The sequence below is a fragment of the Phyllobates terribilis genome, unplaced genomic scaffold, assembly GCF_046119375.1.
Source record: "Phyllobates terribilis strain yellow unplaced genomic scaffold, ASM4611937v1 Scaffold_9__5_contigs__length_417890890, whole genome shotgun sequence".
NCBI lineage: Eukaryota > Metazoa > Chordata > Amphibia > Anura > Dendrobatidae > Phyllobates > Phyllobates terribilis.
Genome location: NW_027362769.1, coordinates 187,433,607 through 187,458,473, shown reverse-complemented (window position 1 = coordinate 187,458,473; position 24,867 = coordinate 187,433,607). Strand labels below are relative to the sequence as shown.

The 24,867-nt window shown below is 50.3% G+C and overlaps 1 protein-coding gene across 3 annotated transcripts in view; it reads left to right on the top strand.

The window, feature by feature from the left end:
• The window catches only part of SEMA5B (semaphorin 5B), a 398,541-nt gene that overhangs the window by 101,681 nt on the left and 271,993 nt on the right, over positions 1–24,867 (top strand). The window contains exon 1 of one of the 3 annotated variants that reach the window (XM_073647521.1): positions 6,718–6,771. The exons of the other annotated variants lie outside the window; for them this stretch is intronic. The gene's annotated coding sequence lies outside the window, so the exon portion shown is untranslated. Of the gene's footprint in view, positions 1–6,717; positions 6,772–24,867 lie in introns of those variants that run through there. 3 annotated transcript variants of the gene reach the window in all.

Here is a 24,867-nt window from a genome sequence, read left to right as displayed (position 1 = left end):
TGGTGCTCTGGAGATCATCAGACATTGTGTGATTTTTATATAACCCAACCTTGAGTTATTCTTCTCAACAACATTGTCCCTGACTTGTTTGGAGATGTCCTTGGTCTTCATCGTGTTGTTTGGAGATCTCCTTGGTCTTCATGGTGTTGTTTGGAGATCTCCTTGGTCTTCATGGTGGTGTTTGGAAATCTCCTTGGTCTTCATGGTGGTGTTTGGAGATCATGAAGACCAAGGAGATCTCCAAACACCACCATGAAGACCAAGGACATCTCCAAACAACACCATGAAGACCAAGGAGGTGTTGTATGGAGATCTCCTTGGTCTTCATAGTGTTGTTTGGAGATCTCCTTGGTCTTCATGGTGGTGTTTGGAGATGTCCTTGGTCTTCATGGTGGTGTTTGGAGATCTCCTTGGTCTTTATGGTGGTGTTTGGAGATCTCCTTGGTCTTTATGGTGGTGTTTGGAGATGTCCTTGGTCTTCATGGTGCTTGGTTAGTGGTACCTCTTGCTTAATGGTGACAGATGTGACATTAGATTGCACACAGGGGGACGTCCTGTCACTAAGCATGAGACTTATGAAGGGAATTGCTTGACCCAGAAATTTTTAGGGGGTTCATAGCAAAAGGGGTGAATACATACAGTACAGACCAAAAGTTTGGACACACCTTACCTTCTCATTTAAAGATTTTTCTGTATTTTCTTGACTATGAAAATTGTACATTCACACTGAAGGCATCAAAACTATGAATTACCACATGTGGAATTATATACTTAACAAAAAAGTGTGAAACAACTGAAAATATGTCTTATATTCTAGGTTCTTCACAGTAGCCACCTTTTGCTTTGATGACTGCTTTGCACACTCTTGGCATTCTCTTGGCTCTGTCCTGGGCCATGTGTTTTTCAACATCTTTATCAATGATTTAGATGAGGGAATTGAGGGTAAACTGATTACATTTTCTGATGACACAAAGCTAGGAGGGATAGCTAATACTAGAGAAGAGAGAGAGAAGATTCAAAAAGATTTAAATAAACTGGAGCAGTGGGCAGCAACCAACAGAATGTTTATAACAAGGAGAAATGCAAAGTACTACATCTGGGAAAGAAAAATGATAAAAGCATCTACAGAATGGGAGGAATAGAACTAAGCAACAGTACATGTGAAAAAGACTTGTGTATACTAATAGATCACAGACTGCACAGTAGTCAACAGTGTGATGCCGCAGCAAAAAAGACAAACACCGTTCTGGGATCTATTAAAAGAAGCATAGAGTCTAGATCACGAGACGTAATAATCCTCTTCTACTCCTCCTTGGTCAGACATCATCTGGATACTGTGTCCGATTCTGGGCGCCACATCTTAAAAAAGATATGAAGACACTGGAGCAAGTTCAGAGAAGAGAGATCTGGATGGTGAGGGGACTGCAAACTATGTCCTACAAGGAACAGTTAGAAGATCTGGGAATGCTCACCTAGCAAAAGAGAAGACTGAGAGGAGACTTAATAGCCGTCTACAAATATCTGAAGGGCTGTCACAGTGCAGAGGGATCAGCTTTATTCTTATTTTCACAAAGAAAGACGAGAAGCAATGGGATGAAACTGACTGGGAGAAGATACAGATTAGATATTAGAAGACACTTTTTGACAGTGAGGGTGATCAATGAGTGGAACAGGCTGCCACGAGAGGTGGTGAGTTCTCCTTCAATGGAAGTCTTCACACAGAGGCTGGCCAGACATCTGTCTGAGATGGTTTAGTGACTCCTGCATTGAGCCGGGGGATGGACACTAGGACCCTGGAGGTCCTCTACATCTCTAACATTGTAGGATTCTATGGCTTTCTGCTCTGCAGATCTGGGATGTATCGTGGAGCATATTATGTCTTGGAGGTTTCCTCGCTGTTGGTCTTTCTTGTCCCCGTCCTGAATTGGCTGATAACAGGGAGCAGTGTCACCCCTGTGTACAGTCAGCGTGGGCCGGTTGCGTACACGATTAGTCGGTGACCCCGGCCGCTCGCCCCGTTCTGCTGTCTCTTGTTTCGTCTACAGATGTGTTTGTGATATTTGCGGATCCGCTGCCATATGTGATCCGTAATCTCGGATTAGCCGCCCCTCCCCCGCTGCTGACGGATGTTTTCAGATTTCATTTATGTTGTGGCGTTTGTTTCTCTGTTGACTTTTAACCCCTCGCATCCCCTCTCTTTCCCGATTTCCGGACTCCGCGCTTGGTGAGGAGCCGCGGCGCCATTTGTTTAATGTTTGCAAACAAAATTGAAAATCAAATCTAATAATAATTTACGGCCTCACAAAAACGAGAATAAGCCGGCAGTAAAATGTCGTATAAGTTACGATCGCGGCTCCTGAAGCCTCCGAAATCAGCCTGCGGATTACTGCCGGAAGGCGAGAAGTGCAGGAGCCGATGTGTCATGTGACTGCGACAGGTCTGCAGGGGAGACCATAGCTGCGCTGCCGAGAATCCCCCTCCTCCGTAGTGTCTGAGCCCCTTCACCCACCCAAGGGTGTGAGCTCCTCCCCCTGCGCAGACGTGTGAGCTCCTCCCCCTGCGCAGACGTGTCAGCTCCTCCCCCTGCGCAGACGTGTCAGCTCCTCCCCCTGCGCAGACGTGTGAGCTCCTCCCCCTGCGCAGACGTGTGAGCTCCTCCCCCCTACGCACCTGTGTGAACTCCTCCCCTCGCGCAGCTGTGTGAGCTCCCCCCCGCAGAGCCTTGTGAGCTCCTCCCCCCCGCAGAGCCGTGTGAGCTCCTCCCCCTATGCAGCCATGTGAGCTCCTCCCCCCTATGCAGCCGTGTGAGCTCCTCCCCCTATGCAGCCATGTGAGCTCCTCCCCCCTATGCAGCCGTGTGAGCTCCTCCCCCCTATGCAGCCGTGTGAGCTCCTCCCCCCTCGCTGCCGAGTGAGCTCCTCCCCCCACAGAGTCTTGTGAGCTCCCCCCCGCAGAACCGTGTGAGTTCCTCCCCCCGCAGAGCGTGTGAGCTCCCCCCCCCGCAGAGCCGTGTGAGCTCCTCCCCCCCGCAGAGCCGTGTGAGCTCCTCCCCGCAGAGATTTGGGAGCTCCTCCCCCTGCAGAGCTTTGTGAGCTCCCCCCGCAAAGTCTTGTGAGCTCCCCCCCTATGCAGCTGTGTGAGCTCCTCCCCCCCACAGTGCCTTGTGAGCTCCTCCCCTACGCAGCTGTGTGAGCTCCCCCCCGCGCAGCCATGTGAGCTCCTCCCCCCTGCAGAGCCGTGTGAGCTCCTCTCCCTGCTCAGCCATGTGAGCTCCTCCCCCCGCAGAGCCGTGTGAGCTCCTCCCCCTCACAGAGTCTTGAGAGCTCCCCCCCCCTACGCAGGTGTGAGATCCCCCCCCCCCGCTCAGCAGTGTGAGCTCCTCCCCCTGCGCAGACGTGTGAGCTCCTCACCCCCGCAGAGCCGTGTGAGCTCCTCCCCCCTCGCTGCTGTGTGAGCTCCTCCCCCCGCAGAGTCTTGTGAGCTCCCCCTCACAGAGCTGTGTGAGCTCCTCCCCCCTGCAGAGCCGTATGAGCTCCCCCCGCAGAGATTTGTGAGCTCCCCCCGCAAAGTCTTGTGAGCTCCTCCCCTATGCAGCTGTGTGAGCTCCTCCCCCTCCCACAGAGCCTTGTGAGATCCCCCCCGCAGAGTCTTGTGAGCTCCCCCCATGCAGCCGTGTGAGCTCCTCCCCCCTGCAGAGCCGTGTGAGCTCCTTCCCCCGCAGAGCCGTGTGAGCTCCTCCCCCCCGCAGAGCCGTGTGAGCTCCTCCCTCCCGCAGAGCCTTGTGAGCTCCTCCCCCCGCAGAGCCATGTGAGCTCCTCCCCCCCGCAGAGCCGTGTGAGCTCCTCCCCCCCGCAGAGCCGTGTGAGCTCCCCCCCGCAGAGCCGTGTGAGCTCCTCTCCCCCGCAGAGCCGTGTGAGCTCCCCCCCGCAGAGCCGTGTGAGCTCCCACCCCCCGCAGAGCCGTGTGAGCTCCTCCCCCCCGCAGAGCCGTGTGAGCTCCCCCCCGCAGAGCCGTGTGAGCTCCCCCCCCCGCAGAGCCGTGTGAGCTCCCCCCCCGCTCAGACGTGTGAGCTCCTCCTCCCCGCAGAGCCGTGTGAGCTCCCCCCCCCCGCAGAGCCGTGTGAGCTGCTGCCCCCCGCAGAGCCTTGTGAGCTGCTCCCCCCCGCTCAGATGTGTGAGCTCCTCCTCCCGCTCAGACGTGTGAGCTCCTCCCCCCTCAGAGCCGTGTGAGATCCTTCCCCCCGCAGAGCCGTGTGAGCTCCCCCCCGCAGAGCCGTGTGAGCTGCTCCCCCCCGCTCAGACGTGCGAGCTGCCCCCCCGCGCAGACGTGTGAGCTGCCCCCCCGCGCAGACGTGTGAGCTGCCCCCCCGCGCAGACGTGTGAGCTGCCCCCCCACGCAGACGTGTGAGCTGCCCCCCGCGCAGACGTGTGAGCTGCCCCCCCGCGCAGACGTGTGAGCTGCCCCCCCGCGCAGACGTGTGAGCTGCCCCCCCGCGCAGACGTGTGAGCTGCCCCCCGCGCAGACGTGTGAGCTGCCCCCCCCGCGCAGTCGTGTGAGCTGCTCCCCCCCGCGCAGTCGTGTGAGCTGCTCCCCCCCGCGCAGTCGTGTGAGCTGCTCCTCCCCCGCGCAGTCGTGTGAGCTGCTCCTCCCCGCGCAGTCGTGTGAGCTGCTCCCCCCCGCGCAGTCGTGTGAGCTGCTCCCCCCCGCGCAGTCGTGTGAGCTGCTCCCCCCCGCGCAGTCATGTGAGCTGCTCCCCCCCGCGCAGTCGTGTGAGCTGCTCCTCCCCCGCGGAGCCTTGTGAGCTGCTCCTCCCCCGCGCAGACGTGTGAGCTGCTCCCCCCCGCGCAGTCGTGTGAGCTGCTCCTCCCCCGCGCAGACGTGTGAGCTGCTCCTCCCCCGCGCAGACGTGTGAGCTGCTCCTCCCCCGCGCAGACGTGTGAGCTGCTCCTCCCCCGCGCAGTCATGTGAGCTGCTCCTCCCCGCGCAGTCGTGTGAGCTGCTCCCCCCCGCGCAGTCGTGTGAGCTGCTCCCCCCCGCGCAGTCGTGTGAGCTGCTCCCCCCCGCGCAGTCATGTGAGCTGCTCCCCCCCGCGCAGTCATGTGAGCTGCTCCCCCCCGCGCAGTCGTGTGAGCTGCTCCTCCCCCGCGGAGCCTTGTGAGCTGCTCCTCCCCCGCGCAGACGTGTGAGCTGCTCCTCCCCCGCGCAGACGTGTGAGCTGCTCCTCCCCCGCGCAGACGTGTGAGCTGCTCCTCCCCCGCGCAGACATGAGCTCCTCACGCACACAAGTGTACAATTCCCCTGCACAGTGTTTTCCTTTTTGTGACTGTAATAACCCCTCCTCTGAGTAGTGTAAGCCCCTCCCCTGCACAGTGGCTCCTCCCTTTCACATTGAGTCCCGCCCCTGCATAAGTGAGTCCCTCCTCTGAGCACTGCTCACCTGCCGACTCCACCTCTTTGTATTATTTTCTCTGTCATGTGACTAATGGGCTCCGCCCTGAGTGGAAGAGGTTTGGACGTGGAGCAGTTGGAAATGATGCATCATGGGAAAATCGTTGATAACTTTTCTACAGTTTTCAGGTGGGGGACGGGGTGTCATTATTTTAACCTGAAAAGTCTCTTTAAAGAGATATTTCCTTTTCATTCTATTAATTAATTTCCTTTTGGATTTTGTGGTTTTCAAGATCTGTGCTTGCTGGAAACCCTCATCTCCTGAATGGATAGAACGTTCCCTGCTGCCCCGTTATCAGTTTATGACATCATCACTAAGCCCCTCCCCCAGGTGACCCCGGGTCTGCAGGGGGCAGAGGTCGGTGGTCCCATGTGGTCAGGTCCCCCATCACACCGATGAGTTGCTGCGGATGAATGAGATTTCAGCGCGGCCGCCGGCGTCCTCGTCTCGCCGGTAATGAATAACACAATTATCTTCCTTTTACCCTCGGGTTGTTTTTGGCGTTAATGTGCCGGTAACTTTATTGTATTGCCGGTAAACAAATCGCGGCGCATAAAATTAACATTTTCTCAATTAACTGTCAATCAGGTATATTAACTCCGCGATGCCTGCGCTGCACACAGAGAACAACGCTCCTGAACTCGTGTCCTGCGCCTTTAAATGCTGGTTGGTGCCCCGGTCCCCTCGGCCAGGTCCCCTCGCCCCGACCCCTCGCCCCGGTACCCCTCGCCTCGGTGACCTGCAGATCTCGATACTTTTTTTCTGTGCAGCGTTCGTCCGCAGCGCCGTCTCTCGCCGTTTGTGTTCTGCGCCATCCTGGATGCCAGCGGATTGCTGTGAATGATTTCTGCGGCGTCGTCGCCCCGGGGCCGCGCTCCGATATCCAGCTGCATTTATTTGTTATTTACAGTTCGCTTTCCCAGCATCCTCCGCAATAAATTATTAAAGACGCGCTCGTTTCCTGGGTCAGGGGGCGCCGCTGAGCGAGAAAATATCATAAATCTCAGCAAACGGGGCCAGCGGCCAAAGCCCCAAACATCCGAAACTCTCAGTCCAGAGCCGTCCTCTGCATTTAATCTGCTCCTGGAAAAGCTGAGTGACAACTAACATGGCTGCGCAGAGTCACACAGGCAGCAGCGTGGTATATGTACAGGAAGGGTTGTCATAGGGATGCAGGCAGACCACTGAAATCAATACAATCAATGTGATGCGGCGTTCTCATGTGTGACATGCGCCACTCCCCCCGAATTCTTCCTTTAATTATTCTCTATCCGCTGGTTTGGCCCCGTGGCCGGGGTGGGGCGAGAATATTTCTGGAAAGAGTAAGTTTATTTGTTTTTGTTGCCGTCATCTTTACATTTTCACTTTATTTTCGCCTTTTTCGGTTGTGTCCCGGATTATCCACAGGGAGGACAGTGGGGGGAGGGGAGCAGACCTGATTATTAGTTTTATATCTTCCATTAGACGAGGTCGGCGAGTCTTATAGAGCGAGATCAGGAGCAGCGACACCGCGCAGAGCAGGATGGGCGCGAAGTCACTGACAAGTGCTCGCCAGATGAGGCTGCTGGTGCCCAAGCCCCTCATCTGGAGGCAGCAGAGCTGGAAACGCTTCACTAGATCAGGTCTGCTGATACCGGGATATTCCCCGACAGTAATGATCTTCATTATCTGTTTACTTCTACCAGATAAGGAGAAAGTAATAATGCCCCACTTAAAGGGGATGTCTACAGTCACACACCATTACTGATCCTGCGTTACATCCTGTACTATACTGCAGAGCTGCACTCACTATTCTGCTGGTGCAGTCACTGTGTGCATACATTACATTACTGATCCTGAGTTACATCCTGTATTGTACTCCAGAGCTGCACTCGCTATTCTGCTGGTGCAGTCACTGTGTACATACATTACATTACTGATCCTGAGTTACATCCAGTATTATACTCCAGAGCTGCACTCACTATTCTGCTGGTACAGTCACTGTGTACATACATTACATTACTGATCCTGAGTTACATCCTGTATTATACTCCAGAGCTGCACTCACTATTCTGCTGGTGCAGTCACTGTGTACATACATTACATTACTGATCCTGCGTTACATCCTGTATTATACTCCAGAGCTGCACTCACTATTCTGCTGGTGCAGTCACTGTGTACATGCATTACATTACTGATCCTGAGTTAAATCCTGTATTATACTCCAGAGCTGCACTCACTATTCTGCTGGTGCAGTCACTGTGTACACACATTACATTACTGATCCTGAGTTACATCCTGTATTATACCCCAGAGCTGCACTCACTATTCTGCTGGTGCAGTCACTGTGTACATACATTACATTACTGATCCTGAGTTACATCCTGTATTATACCCCAGAACTGCACTCACTATTCTGCTGGTGCAGTCACTGTGTACATACATTACATTACTGATCCTGAGTTACATCCTGTATTATACCGCAGAGCTGCACTCACTATTCTGCTGGTGCAGTCACTGTGTACATACATTACATTACTGATCCTGAGTTACATCCTGTATTATACTCCAGAGCTGCACTCACTATTCTGCTGGTGCAGTCACTGTGTACATACATTACATTACTGATCCTGAGTTACATCCTGTATTATACCCCAGAGCTGCACTCACTATTCTGCTGGTGCAGTCACTGTGTACATACATTACATTACTGATCCTGAGTTACATCCTGTATTATACTCCAGAGCTGCACTCACTATTCTGCTGGTGCAGTCACTGTGTACATACATTACATTACTGATCCTGAGTTACATCCTGTATTATACCCCAGAGCTGCACTCACTATTCTGCTGGTGCAGTCACTGTGTACATACATTACATTACTGATCCTGAGTTACATCCTGTATTATACCCCAGAGCTGCACTCACTATTCTGCTGGTGCAGTCACTGTATACATATATTACATTATTGATCCTGAGTTACATCCTGTATTATACTCCAGAGCTGCACTCACTATTCTGCTGGTACAGTCACTGTGTACATACATTACATTACTGATCCTGAGTTACATCCTGTATTATACTCCAGAGCTGCACTCACTATTCTGCTGGTGCAGTCACTGTGTGCATACATTACATTACTGATCCTGCGTTACATCCTGTATTATACTCCAGAGCTGCACTCACTATTCTGCTGGTGCAGTCACTGTGTACATACATTACATTACTGATCCTGAGTTACATCCTGTATTATACCCCAGAGCTGCACTCACTATTCTGCTGGTGCAGTCACTGTGTACATACATTACATTACTGATCCTGAGTTACATCCTGTATAATACTCCAGAGCTGCACTCACTATTCTGCTGGTGCAGTCACTGTGTACATACATTACATTACTGATCCTGAGTTACATCCTGTATTATACTCCAGAGCTGCACTCACTATTCTGCTGGTGCAGTCTCTGTGTACATACATTACATTACTGATCCTGAGTTACATCCTGTATTCTCCAGAGCTGCACTCACTATTCTGCTGGTGCAGTCACTGTGTACATACATTACATTACTGATCCTGAGTTACCTCCTGTATTATCCTCCAGAGCTGCACTCACTATTCTGCTGGTGCAGTCACTGTGTACATACATTACATTACTGATCCTGAGTTACATCCTGTATTATACTCCAGAGCTGCACTCACTATTCTGCTGGTGCAGTCACTGTATACATACATTACATTTCGGATCCTGAGTTACATCCTGTATTATACTCCAGAGCTGCACTCACTATTCTGCTGGTGCAGTCACTGTGTACATACATTACATTACTGATCCTGAGTTACATCCTGTATAATACTCCAGAGCTGCACTCACTATTCTGCTGGTGTAGTCACTGTGTACATACATTACATTACTGACCCTGAGTTACATCCTGTATTATACTCCAGAGCTGCACTCACTATTCTGCTGGAGCAGTCACTGTGTACATACATTACATTACTGATCCTGAGTTACATCCTGTATTATACTCCAGAGCTGCACTCACTATTCTGCTGGTGCAGTCACTGTGTACATACATTACATTACTGATTCTGAGTTACATCTTGTATTATCCTCCAGAGCTGCACTCACTATTCTGCTGGTGGAGTCACTGTGTACATACATTACATTACTGATCCTGAGTTACCTCCTGTATTATACTCCAGAGCTGCACTCACTATTCTGCTGGTGCAGTCACTGTGTACATACATTACATTACTGATCCTGAGTTACCTTCTGTATTATACCCCAGAGCTGCACTCACTATTCTGCTGGTGCAGTCACTGTATACATACCATTACTGATCCTGAGTTACCTCCTGTATTATACTCCAGAGCTGTACTCACTATTTTGCTGGTGCAGTCACTGTGTACATACATTACATTACTGATCCTGAGTTACCTCCTGTATTATACTCCAGAGCTGCACTCACTATTCTGCTGGTGCCGTCACTGTGTACATACATTACATTACTGATCCTGAGTTACATCCTGTATTATACTCCAGAGCTGCACTCACTATTCTGCTGGTGCAGTCTCTGTGTACATACATTACATTACTGATCCTGAGTTACATCCTGTATTATACTCCAGAGCTGCACTCACTATTCTGCTGGTGCAGTCACTGTGTACATACATTACATTACTGATCCTGAGTTACCTCCTGTATTATACTCCAGAGCTGCACTCACTATTCTGCTGGTGCAGTCACTGTGTACATACATTACATTACTGATCCTGAGTTACATCCTGTATTATACTCCAGAGCTGCACTCACTATTCTGCTGGTGCAGTCACTGTGTACATACATTACATTACTGATCCTGAGTTACATCCTGTATTATACTCCAGAGCTGCACTCACTATTCTGCTGGTGCAGTCACTGTATACATACATTACTGATCCTGAGTTACATCCTGTATTATACTCCAGAGCTGCACTCACTATTCTACTGGTGCAGTCACTGTGTACATACATTACATTACTGATCCTGAGTTACATCCTGTATTATACTCCAGAGCTGCACTCACTATTCTGCTGGTGCAGTCACTGTGTACATGCATTACATTATTGATCCTGTACTGATCCTGAGTTACATCCTGTATTATACTCCAGAGCTGCACTCACTATTCTGCTGGTGCAGTCACTGTGTACATACATTACAGATCCTGAGTTACATCCTGTATTATACTCCAGAGCTGCACTCACTATTCTACTGGTGCAGTCACTGTGTACATACATTACATTACTGATCCTGAGTTACATCCTGTATTATTCTCCAGAGCTGCACTCACTATTCTGCTGGTGCCGTCACTGTGTACATACATTACATTACTGATCCTGAGTTACATCCTGTATTATACTCCAGAGCTGCACTCACTATTCTGCTGGTGCAGTCACTGTGTACATACATTACATTACTGATCCTGAGTTACATCCTGTATTATACTCCAGAGCTGCACTCACTATTCTGCTGGTGCAGTCACTGTGTACATACATTACATTACTGATTCTGAGTTACATCTTGTATTATCCTCCAGAGCTGCACTCACTATTCTGCTGGTGGAGTCACTGTGTACATACATTACATTACTGATCCTGAGTTACCTCCTGTATTATACTCCAGAGCTGCACTCACTATTCTGCTGGTGCAGTCACTGTGTACATACATTACATTACTGATCCTGAGTTACATCCTGTATTATACTCCAGAGCTACACTCACTATTCTGCTGGTGCAGTCACTGTGCACATACATTACATTACTGATTCTGAGTTACATCTTGTATTATCCTCCAGAGCTGCACTCACTATTCTGCTGGTGGAGTCACTGTGTACATACATTACATTACTGATCCTGAGTTACCTTCTGTATTATACCCCAGAGCTGCACTCACTATTCTGCTGGTGCAGTCACTGTATACATACCATTACTGATCCTGAGTTACCTCCTGTATTATACTCCAGAGCTGTACTCACTATTTTGCTGGTGCAGTCACTGTGTACATACATTACATTACTGATCCTGAGTTACCTCCTGTATTATACTCCAGAGCTGCACTCACTATTCTGCTGGTGCAGTCACTGTGTACATACATTACATTACTGATCCTGAGTTACATCCTGTATTATACTCCAGAGCTGCACTCACTATTCTGCTGGTGCAGTCTCTGTGTACATACATTACATTACTGATCCTGAGTTACATCCTGTATTATACTCCAGAGCTGCACTCACTATTCTGCTGGTGCAGTCACTGTGTACATACATTACATTACTGATCCTGAGTTACCTCCTGTATTATACTCCAGAGCTGCACTCACTATTCTGCTGGTGCAGTCACTGTGTACATACATTACATTACTGATCCTGAGTTACATCCTGTATTATACTCCAGAGCTGCACTCACTATTCTGCTGGTGCAGTCACTGTGTACATACATTACATTACTGATCCTGAGTTACATCCTGTATTATACTCCAGAGCTGCACTCACTATTCTGCTGGTGCAGTCACTGTATACATACATTACTGATCCTGAGTTACATCCTGTATTATACTCCAGAGCTGCACTCACTATTCTACTGGTGCAGTCACTGTGTACATACATTACATTACTGATCCTGAGTTACATCCTGTATTATACTCCAGAGCTGCACTCACTATTCTGCTGGTGCAGTCACTGTGTACATGCATTACATTATTGATCCTGTACTGATCCTGAGTTACATCCTGTATTATACTCCAGAGCTGCACTCACTATTCTGCTGGTGCAGTCACTGTGTACATACATTACATTACTGATCCTGAGTTACATCCTGTATTATGCTCCAGAGCTGCACTCACTATTCTACTGGTGCAGTCACTGTGTACATACATTACATTACTGATCCTGAGTTACATCCTGTATTATCCTCCAGAGCTGCACTCACTATTCTGCTGGTGCGGTCACTGTGTACATACATTACATTACTGATCCTGAGTTACATCCTGTATTATACTCCAGAGCTGCACTCACTATTCTGCTGGTGCAGTCACTGTGTACATACATTACATTACTGATCCTGAGTTACATCCTGTATTATACTCCAGAGCTGCACTCACTATTCTGCTGGTGCAGTCACTGTGTACATACATTACATTACTGATCCTGAGTTACCTCCTGTATTATACTCCAGAGCTGCACTCACTATTCTGCTGGTGCAGTCACTGTGTACATACATTACATTACTGATCCTGAGTTACATCCTGTATTATACTCCAGAGCTGCAGTCACTATTCTGCTGGTGCAGTTACTGTGTACATACATTACATTACTGATCCTGAGTTACATCCTGTATTATACTCCAGAGCTGCACTCACTATTCTGCTGGTGCAGTCACTGTGTACATACATTACATTACTGATCCTGAGTTACATCCTGTATTATACTCCAGAGCTGCACTCACTATTCTGCTGGTACAGTCACTGTGTACATACATTACATTACTGATCCTGTACTGATCCTGAGTTACATCCTGTATTATACTCCAGAGCTGCACTCGCTATTCTGCTGGTGCAGTCACTGTGTACATACATTACATTACTGATCCTGAGTTACATCCTGTATTATACTCCAGAGCTGCACTCACTATTCTGCTGGTGCAGTCACTGTGTACATACATTACATTACTGATCCTGAGTTACATCCTGTATTATACTCCAGAGCTACACTCACTATTCTGCTGGTGGAGTCACTGTGTACATACATTACATTACTGATCCTGAGTTACATCCTGTATTATACTCCAGAGCTGCACTCACTATTCTGCTGGTGGAGTCACTGTGTACATACATTACATTACTGATCCTGAGTTACATCCTGTATTATACTCCAGAGCTGCACTCACTATTCTGCTGGTGCAGTCACTGTGTACATACAGTATATTACTGATCCTGAGTTACCTCCTGTATTATACTCCAGTGCTGCACTCACTATTCTGCTGGTGCAGTCACTGTGTACATACATTACATTACTGATCCTGAGTTACCTCCTGTATTATACTCCAGAGCTGCGCTCACTATTCACCCAGATGTTACCCACTCTGTGGATGACCTGTGGATAATCTGTATCAGAACTGTTTGTCACGTTTGGGTTCTTACTCGCTGTCAGAAGACGACTTCAGGCTGGAGGATGATGGGGATTATTGTATTTCTGACATATAGGAATTGTATGGAGAAATCCTCCGCGTTCAGTACTCCACGTTCTCCTCCGGCCTTGCTGTTCCACCTGCAGGCTTTAGTGGTGATCGTCCTCTTCCTCCTCTGAGCTCTTACTTCACAGACCACTCGGCTCTTTGTTCTTAAGCTTTGTGAAGAGACTATAGACTGGGGAACGAGGAGTTAACTTGTAAGGCGCCGTATCTGGACGTATTGGAAAATCTGTTGACTTTTATAGGAAGCGTCCAGTTTACTGCCCATGAAGTGTAATCATTGGATAATAAAGCGGCTGCCGGATCTCTGCTTGCAGTCAGTGAATGGAAACGTTCTGATTTATATTCAGACAATCTGTACAGGCCTCAGACTTCTCACAGCTGAGGGTTTGTTACAGTTGTGTCCAGATGACCCTCAATGGATAAGTTCTCCACAGCACAACTCTCCTGTCCTGACCGTTTGTTACATTGTATCACTGCGGATTTTCGGCCTCTAAATGTAAACAGTTTTTCTTTCACTGATGGGAAGCAGAGATCTTGGAGAGCCGCAGAGATCTTGGAAAGCCGCAGAGATCTTGGAGAGCCGCAGAGATCTTGGAAAGCCGCAGAGATCTTGGAGAGCCGCAGAGATCTTGGAGAGCCGCAGAGATCTTGGAAAGCCGCAGAGATCTTGGAAAGTCGCAGAGATCTTGGAAAGTCGCAGAGATCTTGGAAAGCCGTAGAGATCTTGGAAAGCCGCAGAGATCTTGGAGAGCCGCGGAAATCTTGGAGAGCCGCAGAGATCTTGGAAAGCCGCAGAGATCTTGGAAAGCCGCAGAGATCTTGGAAAGCCGCAGAGATCTTGGAGAGCCGCGGAAATCTTGGAAAGCCGCAGAGATCTTGGAAAGCCGCAGAGATCTTGGAGAGCCGTGGAAATCTTGGAAAGCCGCAGAGACCTTGGAAAGCCGCAGAGATCTTGGAAAGCCGCAGAGACCTTGGAAAGCCGCAGAGATCTTGGAAAGCCGCAGAGATCTTGGAAAGCCGCAGAGATCTTGGAGAGCCGCAGAGTTGTTAGCAGAAGGTTCCAGATGATTCCTCCTCGGTTCCATGGCGCCTGTGTGGTTCGTTACATTGTGTCACTTTGTATATGAATTCGGTGATACGATGGCGGCTCAGGCGGTGTTCCGCTCCCGCCGCCGTTCCGCTCCCGCCGCCGTTGTTTTCTGGCCTCAGTTTTTCACTTTCACGTCCCAGTAACGCTCTGTCGATAAATGTTGATTTCTGCCTCTTTGTCCGTCCGTCTCTATTAATCCATTCCTTCAATAAATACGAAGATTAAAGAGAAGGGAGAAGAAATAAATGAACGGTCGCGGCGGTGTGAAGAGGCGCGGGATGATGTGAGCCGTCAATATCTCTCGCAGGAGCGGCGTGGAGTGCGGCGCACGGTGCGGTCTCAATAGAGGATCTATACTGCAGATAATTACCCTGAGTGACAGCTCCCGAGCCGGAATAACTGAGGCTGTCAGTCACCCACGTCCGGGGAGCCTCCGCCGGCCGCAGGGATTCATGGCGGCACGGTACTGATCCACCGCCAGCACCTGCGCCGGCGGCTCCGCAGGATCGCTCCTCTCTGCTTCATTTGCACAGTAGGTCGTTAGCGTTTGCATTATAATAAGTGCGCCTGTCACCCGAGCAATGGCGGCCAATCAATCCACAGGAGCGCACGAGACCATCGATCCGCTGATTTGCCGGCCCATAAAATACAGGGGTCAAATCGATTCAACAATTATTTTCTTCAATTTGGCGAAAGCGACAAACATGTCAGATTCACGAATCCGATGTGATCTACAGCCGGGGAATCGCTCCGATCGATGATTCGTGAGTCGTCAATTCTGCAGAGCGCTATTCATTACCTGCTGTCAGCCATCATCAATACTCCAATCAGGAAATGGGAAGAAAATCTCTGTCCATTTAGTGTATGCAGCTCATATGCAGAGCTATGTGTTTCCATGGATACAGGCTGCAAACAAAAATAAATCCTGTGTAGTCTGATCTCTCATTCGGGTTTATACCTTCTAATCCTCCTGGATATCGGACCGACAGAAAAACAGGAGGCAAAAGACTACACGACCAGAATACAGAGGAAACCATGGAAACGCACAGCTCTGCATAGGAGCTGTGTACACAAAGCAGGTACCTGTTCACATCAATTGCTTTTTTTTTTTCGGTAAACATGGATTATAGCTGCAAAAATGAGTGTAAGTACACAGTGACTGCACCAGCAGAATAGTGAGTGCAGCTCTGGAGTATAATACAGGATGTAACTCAGGATCAGTAATGTAATGTATGTACACAGTGACTGCACCAGCAGAATAGTGAGTGCAGCTCTGGAGTATAATACAGGATGTAACTCAGGATCAGTAATGTAATGTATGTACACAGTGACTGCACCAGCAGAATAGTGAGTGCAGCTCTGGAGTATAATACAGGAGGTAACTCAGGATCAGTAATGTAATGTATGTACACAGTGACTGCACCAGCAGAATAGTGAGTGCAGCTCTGGAGTATAATACAGGATGTAACTCAGGATCAGTAATGTAATGTATGTACACAGTGACTGCACCAGCAGAATAGTGAGTGCAGCTCTGGAGTATAATACAGGAGGTAACTCAGGATCAGTAATGTAATGTATGTACACAGTGACTGCACCAGCAGAATAGTGAGTGCAGCTCTGGAGTATAATACAGGATGTAACTCAGGATCAGTAATGTAATGTATGTACACAGTGACTGCACCAGCAGAATAGTGAGTGCAGCTCTGGAGTATAATACAGGATGTAACTCAGGATCAGTAATGTAATGTATGTACACAGTGACTGCACCAGCAGAATAGTGAGTGCAGCTCTGGAGTATAATACAGGAGGTAACTCAGGATCAGTAATGTAATGTATGTGCACAGTGACTGCACCAGCAGAATAGTGAGTGCAGCTCTGGAGTATAATACAGGATGTAACTCAGGATCAGTAATGTAATGTATGTACACAGTGACTGCACCAGCAGAATAGTGAGTGCAGCTCTGGAGTATAATACAGGATGTAACTCAGGATCAGTAATGTAATGTATGTACAGGGTGACTGCAGCAGCAGAATAGTGAGTGCAGCTCTGGAGTATAATACAGGAGGTAACTCAGGATCAGTAATGTAATGTATGTACACAGTGACTGCACCAGCAGAATAGTGAGTGCAGCTCTGGAGTATAATACAGGATGTAACTCAGGATCAGTAATGTAATGTATGTTCACAGTGACTGCACCAGCAGAATAGTGAGTGCAGCTCTGGAGTATAATACAGGAGGTAACTCAGGATCAGTAATGTAATGTATGTACACAGTGACTGCACCAGCAGAATAGTGAGTGCAGCTCTGGGGTATAATACAGGATGTAACTCAGGATCAGTAATGTAATGTATGTACACAGTGACTGCACCAGCAGAATAGTGAGTGCAGCTCTGGAGTATAATACAGGAGGTAACTCAGGGTCAGTAATGTAATGTATGTACACAGTGACTGCACCAGCAGAATAGTGAGTGCAGCTCTGGAGTATAATACAGGAGGTAACTCAGGATCAGTAATGTATGTACACAGTGACTGCACCAGCAGAATAGTGAGTGCAGCTCTGGAGTATAATACAGGATGTAACTCCGGATCAGTAATGTAATGTATGTACACAGTGACTGCACCAGTAGAATAGTGAGTGCAGCTCTGGAGTATAATACTGGATGTAACTCAGGATCAGTAATGTAATGTATGTACACAGTGACTACACCAGCAGAATAGTGAGTGCAGCTCTGGAGTATAATACAGGAGGTAACTCAGGATCAGTAATGTAATGTATGTACACAGTGACTACACCAGCAGAATAGTGAGTGCAGCTCTGGAGTATAATAGGGCATGTAATGTATGTACACATTGAGTCTGTTTGCTGCGATTACATCTGCCAGTAATTGATCGGACTATGAGGCGATTGTGGATCTGATTGAATGTTTGTGTTCTGAACAATCAATGATTGATGATATGAATGCTCTTCCTTGTGGATGACATTGATCGTCCTCTTCTCCGGGTGCTTTATACTCTTATAATGGGGTATTAGGTCGTGCTGTGATTTTTCCTTTTGTTCCTCAGCAGATTCCTTAGACACATTTCATCTGGAGGAATAATGAGGATGCAGTTGCATTAGTCCTGACACCCCGTGACCATGGCAGCAATAATTCTTCATCCCCGGCAGGGTTCTGGGGCCGCTGTTTGCCACCAGCTCCGCTGCATTGTTGGTGATATGTGAGTGCTCTGAGCCCCCCGGGATTCCTCCACATTGTGTGATTGCTGCTCTGGGAATTCGTCCTTATTAACGTGAGAAATGTCCTCTGCAACAAAGCGGAACAAAGCGTCCCTGTGCCAGGCGGCTCCTGGGAGAGCCGGAGAACATGGCAGCACCTGAGACGATTCATTGTGCCCTGCGGAGCGGATGCCGCGACCAGGACGCGCTGTCAGAGCCGCCGGCCGCCTGCGCCACATCACTGCCGGCCGCCATTCCTAGAACGTTCAGTCACTTCCCATATGATCTGCTGCACTGATCCTCAGCTGCATTATGATTTATGCTCTAGTCACAACCAAAGCTGCAGTCACTTTTCTGATGGGTTTCTCATTTTTTTCCTTTTACTTTGGTTGTGTGTCTGCTTCCGATTTTTAACGTTGTGGTGCATTGTGGGAGATGACAGCAGCAAGCTGATATGTGAGTGCAGCTTTGGATGTCGCTGGAGTAGAAGGCATAACAGAACTTCCGATCAGTTACATCAGAGAAACATACAGTGGCTTGCAAAAGTATTCACCCCCCTTGGCTTTTTACCTATCTGGTTACATTACAACCTGTGTAAATATTCCTGTAATCTGATTTGTGTGTGATGCATCAGCGCTGAATAGTCTAAAATGGTGAAGTGAGAAAAATCTACACGGAAATTACATTTATGGGATCAAATAACTAAACATTGTCATGTGCATATGTAATCATCCATTTTGCTATGAAGCCCCTAAAAGTTTCTGGTGCAAGCAATTCGCTTCATAAGTCCCATGGTTAGTGGCAGGACGCCCCCCTGTGTGCAATCTAATGTCACATGTCTGTCAGTTGTGGTAAGACGACTCAGGAGCGTTTTCGTCTGTAGGTTTATCGTAACATCATAAAGCGCTGCCGGTTCAGCAAAATAAACTCAGCCGTGCTGGCATAACGGCAAAACAAAAGATAAACGATAGCACAGTCCATATGTGTGCGAGATTCGCCTGCTTCAGTTGCAGCAGATTTCAGCTCCTCCTGATCTGAAGTTCCACAATCTGGCGACTTCCTTCTCCAAACTCACACCAGAGTAAAAAAAACAGTGGCTGAGCATTTAACTTGCCCAGCCACACTCTGAGGTGGAGATATGGTGAATGACTTCCCAACCGTCGCAATGTCATTCACAAAAAAACACTCCCTTTTAAAATGGTGGTTTAACTTCCAACACGTAACATGCTGGAGGAAATTTGTAGGTTTAGTTCACTAAAGCTAGTAGCCGCAGTGAAACATGTCTCCCCTCACATACAGGGCTTTGGAGTCGAAGTTGGTGTCCATTTTGGTGGTGTCGGAGTCGGTATAAAATGGACCAACTCCGACTCCTAAAATATATAATACATTGGGTGCAGTCGTTCAATGCAGTTTGTGGGGAATATTTTTTCATAAGAATTTGGGAAAGTTATGAAATGTCCTATAAATGTCTGTCCTATTCCTGATCTCAGGGTCTGGACTTTTATCTGAGATGAATCTGTGCTGCAGTAAATTTATCACTTACACATGAGCCGTGTATGAGGGGGCCGGAGCCGTGTATGAGGGGGTCGGAGCCGTGTATGAGGGGTTCGGAGCCGTGTATGAGGGAGCCGGAGCCGTGTATGAGGGGGCCGGAGCCGTGTATGAGGGGGTCGGAGCCGTGTATGAGGGGTTCGGAGCCGTGTATGAGGGAGCCGGAGCCGTGTATGAGGGGGTCGGAGCCGTGTATGAGGGGGTCGGAGCCGTGTATGAGGGGTTCGGAGCCGTGTATGAGGGAGCCGGAGCCGTGTATGAGGGGGCCGGAGCCGTGTATGAGGGGGTCGGAGCCGTGTATGAGGGGGTCGGAGCCGTGTATGAGGGGGTCGGAGCCGTGTATGAGGGGTTCGGAGCCGTGTATGAGGGAGCCGGAGCCGTGTATGAGGGGGCCGGAGCCGTGTATGAGGGGGTCGGAGCCGTGTATGAGGGGGTCGGAGCCGTGTATGAGGGGGTCGGAGCCGTGTATGAGGGGGTCGGAGCCGTGTATGAGGGAGCTGGAGCCGTGTATGAGGGAGTCGGAGCCGTGTATGAGGGGGTCGGAGCCGTGTATGAGGGGGTCGGAGCCGTGTATGAGGGGGTCGGAGTCGTGTATGAGGGGGTCGGAGTCGTGTATGAGGGGGTCGGAGACGTGTATGAGGGGGTCGGAGTCGTGTATGAGGGGGTCGGAGCCGTGTACGAGGGGGTCGGAGCCGTGTACGAGGGAGTCGGAGTCGTGTACGAGGGAGTCGGAGTCGTGTACGAGGGAGTCGGAGCCGTGTATGAGGGGGTCGGAGCCGTGTACGAGGGAGTCGGAGTCGTGTACGAGGGAGTCGGAGCCGTGTACGAGGGAGTCGGAGCCGTGTACGAGGGAGCCGGAGCCGTGTACGAGGGAGCCGGAGCCGTGTATGAGGGGGTCGGAGCCGTGTATGAGGGGGTCGGAGCCGTGTATGAGGGGGTCGGAGCCGTGTATGAGGGGGTCGGAGTCGTGTATGAGGGGGTCGGAGACGTGTATGAGGGGGTCGGAGTCGTGTATGAGGGGGTCGGAGTCGTGTATGAGGGGGTCGGAGCCGTGTATGAGGGGGTCGGAGCCGTGTATGAGGGAGTCGGAGCCGTGTATGAGGGAGTCGGAGTCGTGTACGAGGGAGTCGGAGTCGTGTACGAGGGGGTCGGAGTCGTGTACGAGGGGGTCGGAGCCGTGTATGAGGGAGCTGGAGCCGTGTATGAGGGAGTCGGATCCGAGGGGGTCGGAGCCGTTACGAGGGAGTCGGAGTCATGTACGAGGGGGTCGGAGTCGTGTACGAGGGGGTCGGAGCCGTGTACGAGGGGGTCGGAGCCGTGTACGAGGGGGTCGGAGCCGTGTACGAGGGGGTCGGAGTCGTGTACGAGGGGGTCGGAGCCGTGTACGAGGGGGTCGGAGCCGTGTACGAGGGGGTCGGAGTCGTGTACGAGGGGGTCGGAGTCGTGTACGAGGGGGTCGGAGACGTGTATGAGGGGGTCGGAGCCGTGTATGAGGGGGTCGGAGCCGTGTATGAGGGGGTCGGAGCCGTGTATGAGGGAGTCGGAGTCGTGTACGAGGGAGTCGGAGTCGTGTACGAGGGAGTCGGAGCCGTGTACGAGGGGGTCGGAGCCGTGTACGAGGGGGTCGGAGCCGTGTACGAGGGAGTCGGAGCCGTGTACGAGGGAGTCGGAGCCGTGTACGAGGGAGTCGGAGCCGTGTACGAGGGAGTCGGAGCCGTGTACGAGGGAGTCGGAGCCGTGTACGAGGGAGTCGGAGCCGTGTACGAGGGAGCCGGAGCCGTGTACGAGGGAGCCGGAGCCGTGTATGAGGGAGTCGGAGCCGTGTATGAGGGGGTCGGAGCCGTGTATGAGGGGGTCGGAGCCGTGTATGAGGGGGTCGGAGTCGTGTATGAGGGGGTCGAGACGTGTATGAGGGGGTCGGAGTCGTGTATGAGGGGGTCGGAGTCGTGTATGAGGGGGTCGGAGCCGTGTATGAGGGGGTCGGAGCCGTGTATGAGGGAGTCGGAGCCGTGTATGAGGGAGTCGGAGTCGTGTACGAGGGGGTCGGAGTCGTGTACGAGGGGGTCGGAGTCGTGTACGAGGGGGTCGGAGCCGTGTATGAGGGAGCTGGAGCCGTGTATGAGGGAGTCGGAGCCGTGTATGAGGGAGTCGGAGCCGTGTACGAGGGGGTCGGAGCCGTTACGAGGGAGTCGGAGTCGTGTACGAGGGGGTCGGAGTCGTGTACGAGGGGGTCGGAGCCGTGTACGAGGGGGTCGGAGCCGTGTACGAGGGGGTCGGAGCCGTGTACGAGGGGGTCGGAGTCGTGTACGAGGAAGTCTGAGTCGTGTACGAGGGAGTCTGAGTCGTGTACGAGGGGGTCGGAGCCGTGTATGAGGGGGTCGGAGCCGTGTATGAGGGGGTCGGAGCCGTGTATGAGGTGGTCGGAGCCGTGTATGAGGTGGTCGGAGCCGTGTATGAGGGGGTCGGAGCCGTGTATGAGGGGGTCGGAGCCGTGTATGAGGGGGTCGGAGCCGTGTATGAGGTAGTCGGAGCCGTGTATGAGGGAGTCGGATCTGTGTATGAGGGAGTCGGAGCCGTGTATGAGGGGGTCAGAGTCGTGTATGAGGGAGTCGGAGTCGGTGTCATGGAAATTGAGGAGTCGGAGGTTTAGCTTACTGACTCCACAGCCCTGCTCACATATATCACCTGTGACTGTCACACAGTATATACACTTTACCTTTTCTGAAAGATCACAGAGACTGCAACACTATTAAAGCGCACCTGTCAGCAGGATTGTGCTCAGTAACTGCATACACTGTTAGGTGGGTGACATTACACTGATTAATATGACACCTGGGTGATGAAATCCATCCTGTGGTTCTTGTGTAATCCTTACTTTCAGTTTGGAGATAATGATATGCTCGTGCTCCAGGGCGGCCTGTGGGGGGCGCTCTATCTGGTGCTCTGCTTACATATTCACCTGTATGCTCTCATGGCAGCTCACTGATCGTTCACGGACCGGCCTCCTATGTTACCTCTCCCCGCACTACTAGATGCATTATGTAACATAGGAGGTCGGTCAGTGACCGATCAGTGAGCTGTCATAAGAGCATACAGATGAATATGTAAGCAGAGCACCAGATAGAGCTCCGCCCCTGAGCACCAGATAGAGCACCCCCCACAGGCTGCCCTGGAGCACGAGCATATCATTACCTCCAAACTGAAATTAAAGATTACACAAGAACCACAGAATGGATTTCATCACCCAGGTATCATATTAACTAGTGTAATGTCGCCCACCTGACAGTGTATGTGGTTTACTGAGCACAATCCTGCTGATAGGTGCGCTTTAACAATAGGCATCACTAGCCAAACACCATGAAGCCCGAGGAGTTCTCCAAACAGCTCCATGAAGACCAAGGAGATCTCCAAACAACACCATGAAGACCAAGGAGATATCCAAACAACAGCATGAAGACAAAGGAGATCTCCAAACACCACCATGAAGACCAAGGAGATCTCCAAACACCACCATGAAGACCAAGGAGATCTCCAAACAACACCATGAAGCCCGAGGAGTTCTCCAAACAGCTCCATGAAGACCAAGGAGATCTCCAAACAACACCATGAAGACCAAGGAGATCTCCAAACAACACCATGAAGACCAAGGAAATCTCCAAACACCACCATGAAGACCAAGGAGATCTCCAAACAACACCATGAAGACCAAGGAGATCTCCAAACACCACCATGAAGACCAAGGAGATCTCCAAACACCACCATGAAGACCAAGCAGAACTCCAAACAACTCCATGAAGACCAAGGAGATCTCCAAGCAACACCATGAAGACCAAGGACATCTCCAAACAACACCATGAAGACCAAGGAGATCTCCAAACAAGTCAGAGACAAAGTTGTTGAGAAGTATAAGTCAGGGCAGGGTTATAAAAAAAAAAAAACCTGCCAAGAGATGTCGCCCACCAAAACTCTCAGCCCGGGCAACGATGGCATTAATCAGAGAGGCAGCGCAGAGGCCAAAGGTAACCCTGAAGGAGCTGCAGAGTTCCCAGGCAGAGACTCTAGTATCTGTCCATACGACCACAATAAGTCGTACACTCCATATAGGTGGCCTTTTTGGAAGATCGGGCAGAAAAAAGCCTTTACTTACACAGTTGTAAGGCTGGTTTTGAGTTTGCCAAAAAACGTGGGAGACTCCTCAAATGTATGGAGGAAGATGCTGTGGTCAGATGAGACCAAAATTGATCTTTTTGGCCACCAAGGTAAACTCTGTCTGTCGCCAAACCAACACAGCTCATCACCCAACGAACACCATCCCCACAGTGAAACATGGTGGTGGCAGCATCATGCTGTTGGAATGTTTTTTGACAGCAGGGACAGGGAAAATGGTCTGAGTGAAGGAGGAGGTGGATGATGCAAAATACAGGGATATTTTTGAGCAAAACCTGTTCCAGTCTGTCAGTGATTTGAGACTGGGACGGAGGTTCACCTTCCAACAAGACAATGACCCAACGCATACTGCTAAAGCAACACTCGAGTGGTGTTAGGGGAAACGTGGAAATGTTTTGGAGCAGCCGAGTCACAGCCCATACCCCTTTAACGGTGCTGCAGAGTCCACTGTGTTCCGCTACGATGTGTGTGGCCAATGGGCTGCGGTCCGAATACTGATAATATCCAGTCCGGGCGGCGGGAGGACCCATCGATATTCCGCTCAGGGTTATTCTCCGTGTACTGAAGTCTGTGCTGGCGGCTTTATTGATAAGCCCTGAGCTAAACAGCAGATTAATTGGCCTTAAAAGTACAGATCTGATTTGGGGAGTGGGAGGTGCTGACAGGCGCAGGGCGCAACGAGTAGACCGCCGGCGATATTGGATTTATAGCGGTAAATAAAGAGCCCAGTGGAAGCAATTTACATTCTCTCCTCGGAAATCCGGTCTGTCGGACTCACAATCTAAAGTCTGGAAACCGGGCGAGTCTGATCGGAATAAACATTAACCCCTAAAATATGAGATCGCAGGACTCACCAGAAAGTGACCAGTATTGCCACCATATCGCTTTTTCTCAGGTCTGTAGAGATTGGATAAGTTCTTTTGGGTCTATGGGGGATGGGGTCTATTCTGATTTGGAATTGGGGTGATAGGATCTGTTCTGTTCAGGTCTAGGGGAGAAGATCTATTCTTTTTCAAGTCTGGGGGGATGGGTCTATTCCGGTCAGTTCTGGTGGGTTTGGATCTCTTCCGGTCGGGTTTCGGGGGATGGAATCTTTTCTTGTCAGGTCTGGGTAGATGGGGAGAATGAGACCTGTTCTGGTAAAGTCTTGGGGAATGGGATTGGTTTTGGTCAGGTCTGGGGGGATT